The 13,404-nt window shown below is 40.6% G+C and overlaps 1 protein-coding gene and 1 long non-coding RNA gene across 2 annotated transcripts in view; both read right to left on the reverse strand.

Moving 5' to 3' along the window:
* LOC147655751 (uncharacterized) overlaps positions 1-13,404 on the reverse strand; it is a 38,226-nt gene that overhangs the window by 13,755 nt on the left and 11,067 nt on the right. The window lies entirely within an intron of this gene.
* LOC147655752 (uncharacterized) lies at positions 599-5,100 on the reverse strand. The gene is made up of 2 exons (XR_015274205.1): positions 4,513-5,100; positions 599-3,978 (listed from the first exon to the last, which is right to left on the reverse strand). It is a non-coding gene; the product is annotated as an uncharacterized LOC147655752 (long non-coding RNA).

Consider the following 13,404-nt stretch of genomic DNA (forward strand, 5'->3'; position numbering starts at 1 on the left):
TTTAAATTTATTTATAAAAGATATGTGATCATCCCTTAACCCTTAATTAAATGATGTTGAGATGAAGATTCAGTGGGCATTCTCATAAAATATTCTACAAATAATTCCAAATATAATAGCAGAAGGAGTTCATGTGAGATGACCATTTCAGTCTGCTTTGTCTGAATAATCTGTATTACACGTTTTCCTAGAGCTGTTTGTTTTGTAATGTTGCTGTTATCTATTAACCTTGACGAAAAGGGGTACTCAGAGAGGCATGGCATCTCTGTACTTTGCATTATTGACTGTTTTATTCTTACGTTAAATTTCGTGTCTCTGAAAGAACATTGCATTTCAAAGGAAAAATAGATGGTCTTCCTTCTGTGACAAAATTACACCAAAATACTGGAAATAAAAATTACTTTTTCCAGCTTCAGAAGCTTCACAAAGCCTTCCCATGACTGTTTGTATTTACAGTTGTTGTGGTTTAGGAATTTAGTGCTCCCACTGAAACCAAGCCCCACTTGTGCCCCTCTCCCTCTTCCCCTTACCCCTCCAATTCTCCCCTGTGTCATCTGGGGAAAGCAGGCCTGGAGACACAAAAGGCAAGGATCATGGCTTGAGATGAGAACAGTTTACTGGAAACAGCAATGAGAGAAGCAAATGAACAGTAATGGTGACAATATTAATAACAAAAAGTGTACAAGTGAGAGACAGAGTGATTCACATGGCAAATGCTCACCATGGAATCCGACCCAACCACTCCATGCTTCCCCAATATGGAAAATGAGGTGAGATGGTGTAGAATAATCTCCAGGTCCTAGCCAAGCCCTCTCCTGCCTACTGCAGAAATCAACCCTGTCCTGGCCAGAACCAGGACAGCAGTGAAATTCATCAAAATTCTGTTACATCTGCTATGGAAGCCACCACCCCTGTGGAAGGTAAAATACTGGGTTTTACAACACAAATCTGGGTCTTGTTTTTTGAAACATGGTTCAGTTCTTCCAATAACTTCTTGAAAAATTATTGAATCCCTCTGTAGTTTTCCTTTTTACAAACTGTTATGTACAAGAATAAAAAAAAAAAAATTGGAATGCACTGTAAGCACACTGTCCCAGAACTGCAAAAAAAGGTCATTTTTCTGCTTCAAGAGGAACAAATTATCCCTTTTTCTTCATTTATCTTTGTATAAGCAACAAACTGGTGGATAAGCAGTTATTCATATTGTTTTAGTTTATCTCCTCCTGGTTTTTTGGCACTCCCTGCTTACAATATCCCAGACTTCACACTATCAGAAGTGATTTCAAGGCTTTCAAAGATGTGCATGCTTGTACAGAGAGCACCTTTTCCTCTCTTGTTCCTGGCTAGTGCAGCAAATCTGAAGATCCTGAACAATTTTTACTGATCTGTAACCTTCTAGAAAGCCTTGGGCCTTGCCAAATTTCTAAGGTTTGCATCTGTGACATGGTTCCTTAGCCCGTACTACCAGAGACCAGTTGGGTTTCACTGATTCTCACCAACTAGTGGTGATAGGAGGATACTTTCAGGTCCCTAGGACACACCTCCCATCCTGACACCAAAGAACTTCTGCAAAATAAGTCTAAGTGCTTGCAAAACAATTCCTTATCAGTATTTCCTTTAATAATGGGGGGTGAGGTGGGGTGGGGGTGTTCCTGTTCAATTAGAAACAGACAAAAACAGCCCACACATCTCACATTACTATTATTTGCTTTTTTAGAGATAACACCTGCATTTTGTGGAAGCAGTGCAAAGGAAGGATATGACACCTTCCCTTTTTCTTTGTTACAGAAGATTTTTCTACACAGCTATTCAGCATCACAGCCATTCTCCATTCATCATTCATTTCACTTCCTTTGTAACTTGTAGATTGAATTCTCACACGAATACTGTAAAAAAAGATGATTCAAAGTGCATAAAGGTCTCAGCTGAGTATTTCCTGTCTGTACAGACAGTTGTGCTGGGGGTAGTTTTGTAGGGCCTGAAAAAGCATCAAATATTTCCAAATGTTTGTTTCTGCAAAATCAAACTCACAGCAAAAAACACAGCGTCAGAAATGCCTTGAATTAATGTAAAATAAACAATGAGACTCAAAAAAATGTTACTGTGGCACATGACTGTCAGTACACAGCCAAAGCAGTCCACAGGTACTGAGAGGCTGTCAGGGTACATACATTTGTTTTAGACTTTAATTACACAGACCAAGTGGATTGGTCTGACAGAAAATAAAAAACAATTGTCTTCACTCAATTCAGTGAGTATTTCCCACTGAAGAGATATTACTAAGTGATAGTGCGTAATTTTGCTAGGGCAACTTGACCTTTTTGCTTGTTTCTCCCTGGTAATAAACAAAGCCAATTAATCCCACGTGTTGAGCTGATGAGTAATGGCTCCTTGTAGAAACAATGGTGTCACATGCCAGTACATACATCAGCATTAATCTCTATTAATCACACAGAGAACAATGACAATTTACTGAATTTTGTTGTTCAGTAAGCTCCACACCAAACCCCTAGACTGCTGAAACACTTTTCAGGAAACAGAACTACACTGTAAATTGGAGAAGTGGATGGAAAATCTGTCATACTGCACACAGACCTGCTTAAACCTGTGCTGAGCTTCACTTCCAGCTCCACACAGCATAGAGACTGCTTTGAATGGAAACCTGTATCCCTCTTCCTCTGAGGTGCCATCTCACCTGTCTGCAGGCTGTCTTGTAAATGCAAGTGCACCTCTTGGCACACAATTTTTTTTAATGCTCACATGCTCTCTTTTTTACAAATAGTAAAATATTTAAGCTAGAAGAAAGAAAATAAATGGAAACACATTCCCTAAAACTCCAGGAGCTGACCTGCTCCTCTTGCACATTGGCAGACATTTCTTACCTCCTCTGCAGGGAGCTACTTTTAAATGTGAAATCCTCTCCTGGGTGCACGGTGCAACTACTGGCTAGTGCTCACTTGGATGGCTCTGTCAGACAGCTGGCTGCCAGGGGCTGCAAACACCAAGCCAGAAACACACACAAGACCTTGGCTTCTTCTTTAGAACACAGGGCATGGGAAAGCCCTCTGCTAACCCAGAGTCAGGGAAAGGAGAGTGATGGTCACAAAAGGAGGGACATGCCAGATGCAGTTGGTAACTTTGTAATGCACTGTCTCTCTCCACTCTCAAGAACAGCTGGTAAGTCTCTCTTTTCCCCAAGGGATGTTGTGATCTGCTCCAGGCACACTGCCCAAAGCTGCTGCTTCCCAGAGCTCCTGCATTAACTCTCTAAGACCAGCAGTGAGCATCTTTGGAAGTGAACAGTCAATTTGCTGTATCAGTTGCCCTGGCAGTCTGATAATTGCAATGGTGAAAACTGAACCAGGGGATCCAGAAGGGTTTTTGGAACAGGCTTTCAGGAGGTTTCTGACTCCTGTTGTGAAGCACCTTCAACATTCACAAAAGAGCAGTGACCTAATTGTGAAAAACTGCTCTCAAAGGCTCTATCTCCTGTTTGCTGTTTCATGTCATTTTGGTGAATTCTTCTTTAAAGGCATTTTCTTTCCATTTTCTTGAAGCACTATTCTGGCTTTGTACTTGCGCCAACAGCCTTTGGGCTTTGTCTGCACTGAGTCTGGAAATCTTTCATTCCCCTCTCCCCAAGCCAACCATGTTCAAACAGCGCTTGTAGAGAGGTGCTAATGTGCTTTCCCAGGCCTCTTCAGACATGATTTAAAAGCTGGTACTTAAAAGCATAACACAGAGAAATGCATTTGCAAAAGGATACATTTTTCTTCTACTTGGAGCAGAACTATCTAATTTTCTCTGAGAAAGTGAGCCAGAAGTCATTTGACTTTGTGCATACTAGCTGAGTTATAACTTAATTGAGGATGCATTTTATCTTTGGGGTTTTTTTTAATCTTCTTTTTTTTTCACCGCTTCAAGTTCTGTGATGGCTCTCCTTCAGACTTTACCAGGCTCACCTCACGTCCTCCCCACCTGCGGATCAGGAATGTCAGTAACGTGTGATGTACACTGAAACTGGAATTAGTTTAGGATCCATTTGGAAGACACTGCCTTCCATTTTAGAAATAAAACTTTATCCTAGTTTTTCACTGTCAGCTCCAGATTTTCTGTAATATTCAGCTCTTTGGATATTTCTTTCTTTCCTCTGACTAACTCTTTCAGACAATAAATTTTTCTGTCCATAACTGTACATTCGTGTTTAATACCTTAATATTCAATCTTCTGCAGAAAAATGCAGAAGTGCATGGTCAAGTTTTCAGCTTCCAGGGACTAAATAATCCATTCTTCCTTGCCTCGCAGAAGGCTTGGTACTTACTGAAGTCCTTTCTTTGCTTCTGCACCTTTGAATGTGCCAACACTACTTTTTTTGGGCTGAAGCTGTTCTCTTGCACTCTCCCAGACACAGCTGCCCTTCCTCTCTCCACCTCCTTGATACACTGTGCTGAGAGGTCAAGCCAAGTGGCCACTTTGTGCCATTTGTTTTGGTGACCTTTATTATTTTCTCACCTGCCTTCAGCCTTTGGAGATAGACCACTGGTTCTTCTCATGTTCAGCCACTTGAGTCAATGTTTTGGTGACGTTCTACTGTCTCATTATGGCACATCCAGTAGACTGAATACAGTTTAGCCTGTGCTGGAGCTTGAGGTACTGCCTGATAGATAACAAGAGCCTTGTGATGCCACAAGCAAATCACTTATGGAGGAAATAAGACACCTTTATGTTTAGGTGTCTAAATTCCAACATGAAATCCATCAGCTTGGATCCTCATCTCAGCCCTCACTGAAACTCTTCTGGCAAGGAGCAGATACGAAGATACCTTCAAGGGTCTGTGCTGAAATGTAAAGCTGCAAATGTTGCTCTAACACTTTCCCTGAGACTGGTTTTCTTCAGGTTCTGGAGTACGTTGAGCCTGGAATAGAATAGGTTGAAGTTCCATACTAAACACTTCGTAACACAAAGTGAAACAGTTTGGAGAAAATGCCATCTGTACAGCCTAGCCTGAGAAGCGATGGAGAAGTGCCTGCCTGCAGCCCCTCTCTCTGTAAACTTGTTAATCAGAGCTGCCTGACTGCATGAATTTCCCAGGATGACCTCATTAGGCAGGTGCTTGCGCTGTCCCTTTAAGGTGCATTCACGCCATGTATGTGAGCAGATGTTGCTTATTTGGGAGCTAATGACCCATAATTTGTATGTAAGAAAAAGCTACTACTAAATACTTGCAGATAGAAATAATCTTCCCTGCTGTAATAAACTTCATGTGTTTGTGTCACAAATAGTGTAGTACCAGGGGGAGTGTCTCAAGTGCAAACTTTTAATAAAGGCATCTTTTGTTTGATAATGGATAGGGAGGGTGCTATTCTCAAAGAAAAAAAAAAAATATTTGCTTGGTTTAATCAGAAATTTACTGAGTTAATTTACTTCCCATATATGAACATGTTCACACTCCTGGGCAATTGCTACATTATTATAAATTGAATTAAGTAGTAGGATAGGAAAAAAAGATTTGGATGAATGCTGCTTTATATGTGTAGAACATACAAGAATCTTGAGCTTTATTGTGCTGCATCTTTTTAATTGCTGTCCCCTCTTAATGTATTGGGTTTTTTCCCCCACTGACAAGCTAGTTGCTAGATGCTGTAGTAGCACAAGATCAAGTCTGCCCAGCAATGGGGCTCTGGTACACAACATTCTTTAGATTTAACAAGGTGGTGTCTCCTAGGACTTTGTGTCAGTGAGAAGATAAACAGCTGACAGACTGACAATGACATGAATTTCCAGTCAGATAGCCTGGACCCTCTTCTCCAGCTGTGGGAGGTCCTTTTCTCTCCCACAGTTATGTCCTAGGCAGAATGGCACAATGAGAAACACACAGAAAATTGGTATCATTCCTAGGTGTAAGCTGAGAAAAACCTGTTGGCTTCAATGGGTTTATAGAAGAGCATGGCATTTGTCTCAAAAAATAGAAGACTAAATAAGAAATAGTATCTTTGTTAATATCTTAAATGAAGGGGGGAAACGTCAATATATTCCTCTTAAGCAGAAATCATCATTAACTGTGGATCTTTTTTAAATAAACCTGGGGAAGATGGGTAGGAGGAAAAATTGTAACCCTGCAGGGTGACTGTGTTGAGGCTGTCACCTGATGGCCAACTGAAAACCAGCTATTGTAGCTACTTCAGCCCTTTCCAGGAACAAAGTCTGAAACTCAAATTATCATGGTAAATTGCTGAGCCACTCCAACTCCCCTGCAGCTGAAGGACGAAGAGCAAAGGGTGTCTTTTTTTCTGTGCTGCATTGGGGTAGCTCTTTATCATAACAAGAGTTAAATGCCTTGTTTTCTCAGTATTTCAGCTTCAAAGTTAGGTGGTGCCAAGAGATGGAAATGCAACTGTTTGCTATTCAGTATGAAAATGAAAAAGAAAAATAAGTAGATGAAGCTAATTGATCTACAACCTCCTTGCTTACAGTTTAGGAACCCCTTGGAGAATAAGATAAGGGGATCTGAGTAGTAGTGCTTTGAGAAAATAAATAATACCCAACGAGTAGTCACAGAAATTACAAATATTTGGAGGATGGGTTTAGAAAGAAAAACATTGTCCTTGCCTCACTGCACTGACTTCCCCGGCAACACAGGAGAAGTTTCCAGCACCTTAGATGGCTTTTTGTTCTGCACTGGAACAAGATTAATAGTCTCTCAAAATCACCAGGGACAGGGCTGCCAACCCAATGGTGCCTGCCACCCACCTGCTAGGCATTGATTCTCTCTACAGCTCTGACCTGAGTGCTCCAACCATCCAGTTTCATGTGTAACACAGCTTTGAAGCCTGCTGAAACTTCCCAGACAGCATCTTTGTGAACCAGGACATCCTTCTCTGAACTTTCTTATGGGTAGAGAACATGTCAAAATTTTTACAATAGCATCTCTAATTTCTGAAACTACTCATGCTCAGTTTTCACACAACTTTAGGCAGTCTATCAATAATCGATTTTAATTTCTAGTTAGGCTTTGAAAAGATGTTTTGCAATATGTGCTGTAAGGAACCAATGGCACCATCAGGCTAAAATAGTGAAACAGGATTTTACAGCAAATTTATTATAATAAAGATGAAACTTATGCATCTGCTGAGTCACTTCAGGAGACATTAACTAAAAGGAAAAGTGCAAAGGTTCTCGCTGACATTTAATCTGTCACCTTGGTCTTAATAAAGACAGATAAGGACAGGAAAAAAGAAGACCTGCTACAGGTGAGGGTCTCCAGCCATGCAAACTCTGAGCTGTCTCAGCTGGAACTCATTTGAATGTTCCATGCATGCTCTTGGGCTCTAAATGAGCTGCTACTTCTCCATTAAAACAAAAATGCTCAAAAAGGAAAAAGCAATATAAAAAGGATTGCTGGGTTCTGTTTAACAAAACTGCATGGCCAAAGTATCTGAAAGAGGGCAGTGGAAAATGAGTGAAATTTTTTCCCTGAGGTTCTCATCTCATGAAAGCCCCAGCATGAAGCATCGTTAGATCTGCCTGGTATGAATGCAGTCAGGTTATAATGCGGATAAGTAAGTCAATTTTGCACTCCCAAGCACTTCCATCTCTGTCATGACCATTATATGACAAAAAACATTTTGCCAAGAAGGAGCCTTATCTTCTGGCTCAGGTAATTAATTACTGGTCAAGGAGGAGAAGACTGTCAGCTCCCAAGCAGCACAGTTCCTTCTTTTCCCTGAGCTACTTTCATCTGAAACTGGCTGCACTTCAGAAAACAAGCTGAAAGCACCCAAGGAGATGGCTGCTCCTTGAAAAACTGCCTCCCTCCTCCTCCTTGCTTGTCCACCCTTCTGGCCTGAAACAGTTTCCCCACTGTGGAAGTGAGAAGGCTCCTTCATCATAGTGAAGGAAAAGGAGCTGAAGGCAAACAGCTCTTCTGTGACCCCTCCTGTTGATGCAGCCCCCACCGGTGCTTCTGAGGGATCACCTCAGTCCTGTGAATTCTGAAAATTGTTTTGTTTTGGTTAGGTTTCTTTGTTGCCAAAAACATAACTGACAACTCTGGGCATTCATTTAGTGGTAATTCAATCACTCAACTTTCCTGACAATTTTTTGTTTGCTTGCTGTCAGCAGCTCCATTGCTATTAAGCAGTAAATGTGATAAGCAGTGAAGATAAGACATCAGTCTTGTTCTTATCAGGACTAAACACTGAGAAAAGCCCCAGTTATCACACAAATCTGCTTAAATAATTCTGCAGGTCCCATCACTGAAATTACTCATGTTCTTCACTGCAGTGTCTTTGCTCAGCTTTGTGCTATGGCTCAGCGAGTGGCATTTAAAAGAAATCCCTATAGTTTAGAAATCATTCTATTTTACAACTGATGTAACGTACACCAGAGCTCCCTTTACATTCTTAGCAGCATCCTATTTTGATTTTAAAGACACACTGCTAATGTGAGCCACGATGGAATTAATGAGGTAACCACATTTACTCCCCTCCAAACCATCCTCCTCTGGCTGTCAGCACTGGCACTGTGATCTGTGAATTCTAACTCTCACATTTAAAAAGATCCGCAGCTGACAGAGTTCACGGGTGACATTGACCATATTGCTGCCCTAAACTCTTTCCATCAGCTGGTCCCACCTCTCTCACAGGCTGTTTTCATAGGTAGGATCAGGTTAGCATCCATCTGAATAATTTACAAACAGCCCACTGGTTGTTCAACCTGAATCCCAGAAGGTGACTGTGGATATTTGAGGTTTGTGTACAGCTGCTTGAGACCCACCTGTGGCCATCTGTTTTTCGCTCAAGCTTAATTGCTATGTAAAGAGCAAAAGCACTTTGGCAAACCTCACAGTTTTCTCCAATCCATGTTGTAAGCTGCTGGAATGGTATCTCTGTTGTTTTTTATGAAAAAGATGCCATACATACCAGCAACATGATACTAATGGCAACATGAGCAAATCATTTACCTGATTCCTGTCTGTTGAGTGGTTAAGTGGAAGCCAGAAATAGCACATCCTTTCCTGACCCCTGAAATTTGTTTCAAAAGCTCTACAGCAATTCCAACTCCCACTAAGAAGCAGGAAACAAAAAGACTTTAATAATATAAAGTCTTTAAAAAGAACCAGTCAAATCCACTAAGCCCACTGACATCTTGCTTAGAGAATTCTGTGGACTGCATGCTCATTACATGTAAGAGTCTGGTGTTTCGATGTTATTTAATTTACTGTTTCTCACGGCAAACAGACTGGGGCAAGAAAAGCTTCAGGGCTAGCTCTCAATACAGCCTTTATACTGTGGCCTTGGCCATAGAGTGCTGTGCAGAGTTAGTTCTGCATCAAATGCCATGACAGACTGAATGGTGCCATAGGCATCAATCTGATGAGTGCTTTTCTGCATCCTTTTTCCATAAAATGAAAAATACCAACCTCTCTGCTAACTCAGGGAGTCCCACAGCCACTCTCTAGCAGGTCCCCAGGACACTGATCACCCCAGAATCACAGCACACACAGGCTGCCATCAGACTAGCCCATCCGTGGAGCCCTGCTCTGTTTCAGAATATCTACACTAGCATTGAAGTTCAGATTATTCTTGATTCTCCCCACTTAGTGTGTGTTGCTCAATAGTGCCCAGCCAGGGCCTTTCTGCAGGAGCTAAACTGAAAGATGTGCTTCAGCCACTAATGGGCTCTGAGTTCCCTTTGAGGAACACACTGCAGCTACTCTGAAGGAAAAGCTCCTGAAAGACAAACGTTGGACCCTTGGCACCATTTTGCTCCTAATGCAGACACAGCCATCCTTCACTGTTTGGGCTCTGATCCACTTGGTAGCCAAAGTGCTGCAGTATGTGCACAGCAAGATTAACAGTGCAAAAATTCCACCCACCTGCATGCATGTCTGCAGAGGAAGTTAGTGAGTGAGGGGCTGGGAAATTCCTGCACACAAACTCTTCCTTGTACGCCACTCGTAGTGATAATTCACTCTTCCCTGAAAATGGCATTTTCTCCTCCAACAAAAATTGACATGCTACTTTGTAGCACATTAAGATTCCCATGTTTATAAGCCTCCAGACAAGGGGAATGCTGGATAATTAAACATTAATCTAAATGAGCTTTCAGAGTGATTTGTTAAACTTTTTCAAAATTCTGTGTAATGACATTTGGAATTAAAGGAGATGAATTTTTTTTTCAAAATAAACTACAGTTTACCGTTGAAATCTGAATCAATCTTACCTTGGTTTAATGATCAGTTTCAAGAATCTGAAACTAGTGAATTTGGCTTATTTTTTTTTTCTGAGAACAACAGTGCAAATAAATCCCATAGAAATTATTTTGATATTATTTCCCTCTCACTGTCCTTGATTTTCAGCCAAATGGATTAGGATAACCCTTCAGAACAGAAAACCTGTATTGAAGCAAATATAATACTTTGAGGTGAGATGTTAAATTTACACAATGAAATGTATTTAAGGAACAATCTTTCCCAAAGCAGGGCAGGATCAAGCTTAACACCATTGGATTTATTTTCCATTTGTTTGGCTGCATGACCACATCTTTATTCAGTAAGTGTGGTTTTGTTTGGTTTGAGACAAAAAACATAATTTTCAAAATGCTTCCACTTTATGCTCTGTATTTCTTCCCATTTATAAAATGTTTTCTGCCTGGATGTTTTGAGTGGGCAAACCCCCACGCTGTCTTTTCAGCTTGAGCATGGCTGCTGGGATTTGTTATACCAACAAGGAGGCGGACATATGTTGATTTTTACCTCCAAACCCTTTGTAGACAAGCAATTTTTCAGTGTGTGGTGTGACCTGCACTCAGTGCCAGCCCCTGGGTTTGGCAGCTGGGTCAGATCCCTGCACAGTGACAGTTTTCAGCAAAAGTTTGCATCTGACCTGGAAAAAGTTGAAATCTCTACACATTGTTGTCATAAGGCTCCTGTTTTGTTAAGTGTTAATATGTATATTAACACTTGTGTCTCATCTGAAAATCAAAGAGCCAAGTAACCAAGAGTTTCTTGTTTGGCAGAGTTACTTTCCCCTCCACCAACCCCATGACTCTGGCAACAAACAGACCCAGAAGAACATCAACACCTTTGTACATAACAAGCTTTCTGTTCCAGGGCAGGTTTGCATATACTACCTTAAAATTTAGTTTAGCTATAATTTGAAGGTGACTTATATGCTGTTTTTACGACTGTGTTCTTGCGACTTGATGCAAAAGATTACAGAGATATAAATTCACTCCTGTGACTCTCAGCAAAACTACAAAAACACAACCTGATGTCTAGCAGAAGAGGAAATACCAGAGCTGCCTGTTGCTGTAACTCACAACAATATTATTCCCGCACAAAAAGGATATGGAGTGTTCACAAGCCATCACCACAGTAGCTCTATTACATCCTCCATGACTTTCTTGATTTCCTTTTTCTTATTTTTTAATTTAACTCCTGTGATTTTCCAAAAACTGAGAAGTTTCCCCTGAAATAATTTTGAAAATCGACATTAATATAAAAGTATATCTGGCTTGCAACACGTTATATAATTTATATAAACAGTTTGCAGAAAACTCTAAATTCTCCTTTTGGTACCTTTTTATACAGAAGAAGTACACAGAAAACATTATATTTATGTAATATATACACATGGCCATATTTTTATGAAGTATATGCAAGTTTACTGTTCTAATAGATCACTAATATTTTGCACATGCACACAACCACTTTAGTCACAAATAACTTGAGGGAAAACTGCTGCATCTGCTGTCATTGATACAATTATATTATCCTTTTATTATTTCTTAGCTCTGAGAACCTTGTTCTGATCAGCTGCCCCAAATGGAATCAGTTGCAGTCATGTAAATAGAAGTTCAGCTTAATTATTCTCCTGTTTGAAAAATCACTTTTACCTGAAGCAAGTGATGCTTCATTTCCCTCTCTTGTTTTCCCACCATCCCCTTCCCTCCCTTCAGCTACAGAAATAATTATCTCCATGACAGGTACCAAAATTCTGCTATCTGCCTCTCTCTCCCTTCAAAAACACACTCAGCAGCACTTTGTGACAATCGATCAAAAGTACTACAATAATAGTGTTCAACACCGTCTCCACAGACATATTCTCTTACCCATCTCTGGGATGATGTCTGCTAGGAGAGCTGAAGAGTGGGAGTCAGGCTTCCAGGAGCTTCCTTTAGTTCCTGCCACCGTCTCCAAGGAGGAAGTTTCTATAACCATCTCCACAGTCTACACACACCCTAGGTGGCCAAAGTTCAGGTCACCAGCACCTTTCTTTCCCTTTTTGTGACACCTTCTTTTAGGTAGACTCCTTTTTTTAACACATAGAATTCACCTCCTACCTGATGCCACATATTTTAGGCACATCCTCTGCAAAAGCTTCCAATTCTCCACTTGGTCCCTTCCAGGTAGAGGGGGATGGCTTTTTGTACCAGTTTGAAGCTAAAACAACGTGGCTGACTGGGACACCAGGGTGAAACTGTAAAATTACAGCTTTAATGCAGGTTCTTACTGCCTCTGGCCATAGACTGTTTCTTTGGTCATTGATGAACTAATTTAACAGCTTCTCCATCTGTGAAACACATGTACTAATTCATGCATAAACTCTTATCCCTAAATACTACTTATTCCAAACGAGTGCTGAGAAGCTGAATGTATTTGAAGAGTGCTTATTTACACTCAGCTGAAGCATTTTATTGACCTGTAAAATCCCTTCTGGATTAGATGACACAAATCCTAAACCAAATTCATCATGGCAGTGCAAGAGCCGGGATACTAAAATAATCAAAACAAATCAACAACAATAGTAACAACACAGTTCTGGGAGTTATTCTGTTGTGAGTCCAAAGGAAAAGGTATATCCTTTCCCCCTTCACAGCTCTGGGATATTATTCCAGTTTTTCTCAGATTTCAGATTTTAAAAAAACCCTGAAGTATTGCACTTAAATCTACTTTTTTTGCTTTATGAAGGCAGGTCTTGGTGAGCAGTGCAAGCAAGTGGCTTTAAGCTTATTACTTTTTAAAAATATTTAAACATATTTAAGAAATTTTAAACTAATTGAAGAAGTGAAACAGAGGTGTGCTGTGTCTTCTGTGTTTGCCATGTCACTGCCACTGAAGCTGCCATCTGTGGAACAGAAGTAACAGCAGCACTGGTGGGATGGATTGGAAAGAAATGGCTAAACACACCTGCAAAGCATTTAATCATACTCCTCTGAAATTGTTGGGACTTCAGATGGTGATTTCATTTGAAGCAGGACCAGGTCCAAGCAGAAAATGAAATTTTTTAACTGGAAGACTGATGAGGCTGCACCCACACACCTGTGTAAAGAGAGCTCCTCACAGAAAACCATATAAATGTGTTTTTAATTGAAGCAGAAAGGCTTGATTGTAAACCAAAC

The sequence above is a fragment of the Cyanistes caeruleus genome, chromosome 1, assembly GCF_971803275.1.
Source record: "Cyanistes caeruleus chromosome 1, bCyaCae1.hap1.1, whole genome shotgun sequence".
Classification (NCBI taxonomy): Eukaryota; Metazoa; Chordata; class Aves; order Passeriformes; family Paridae; genus Cyanistes; species Cyanistes caeruleus.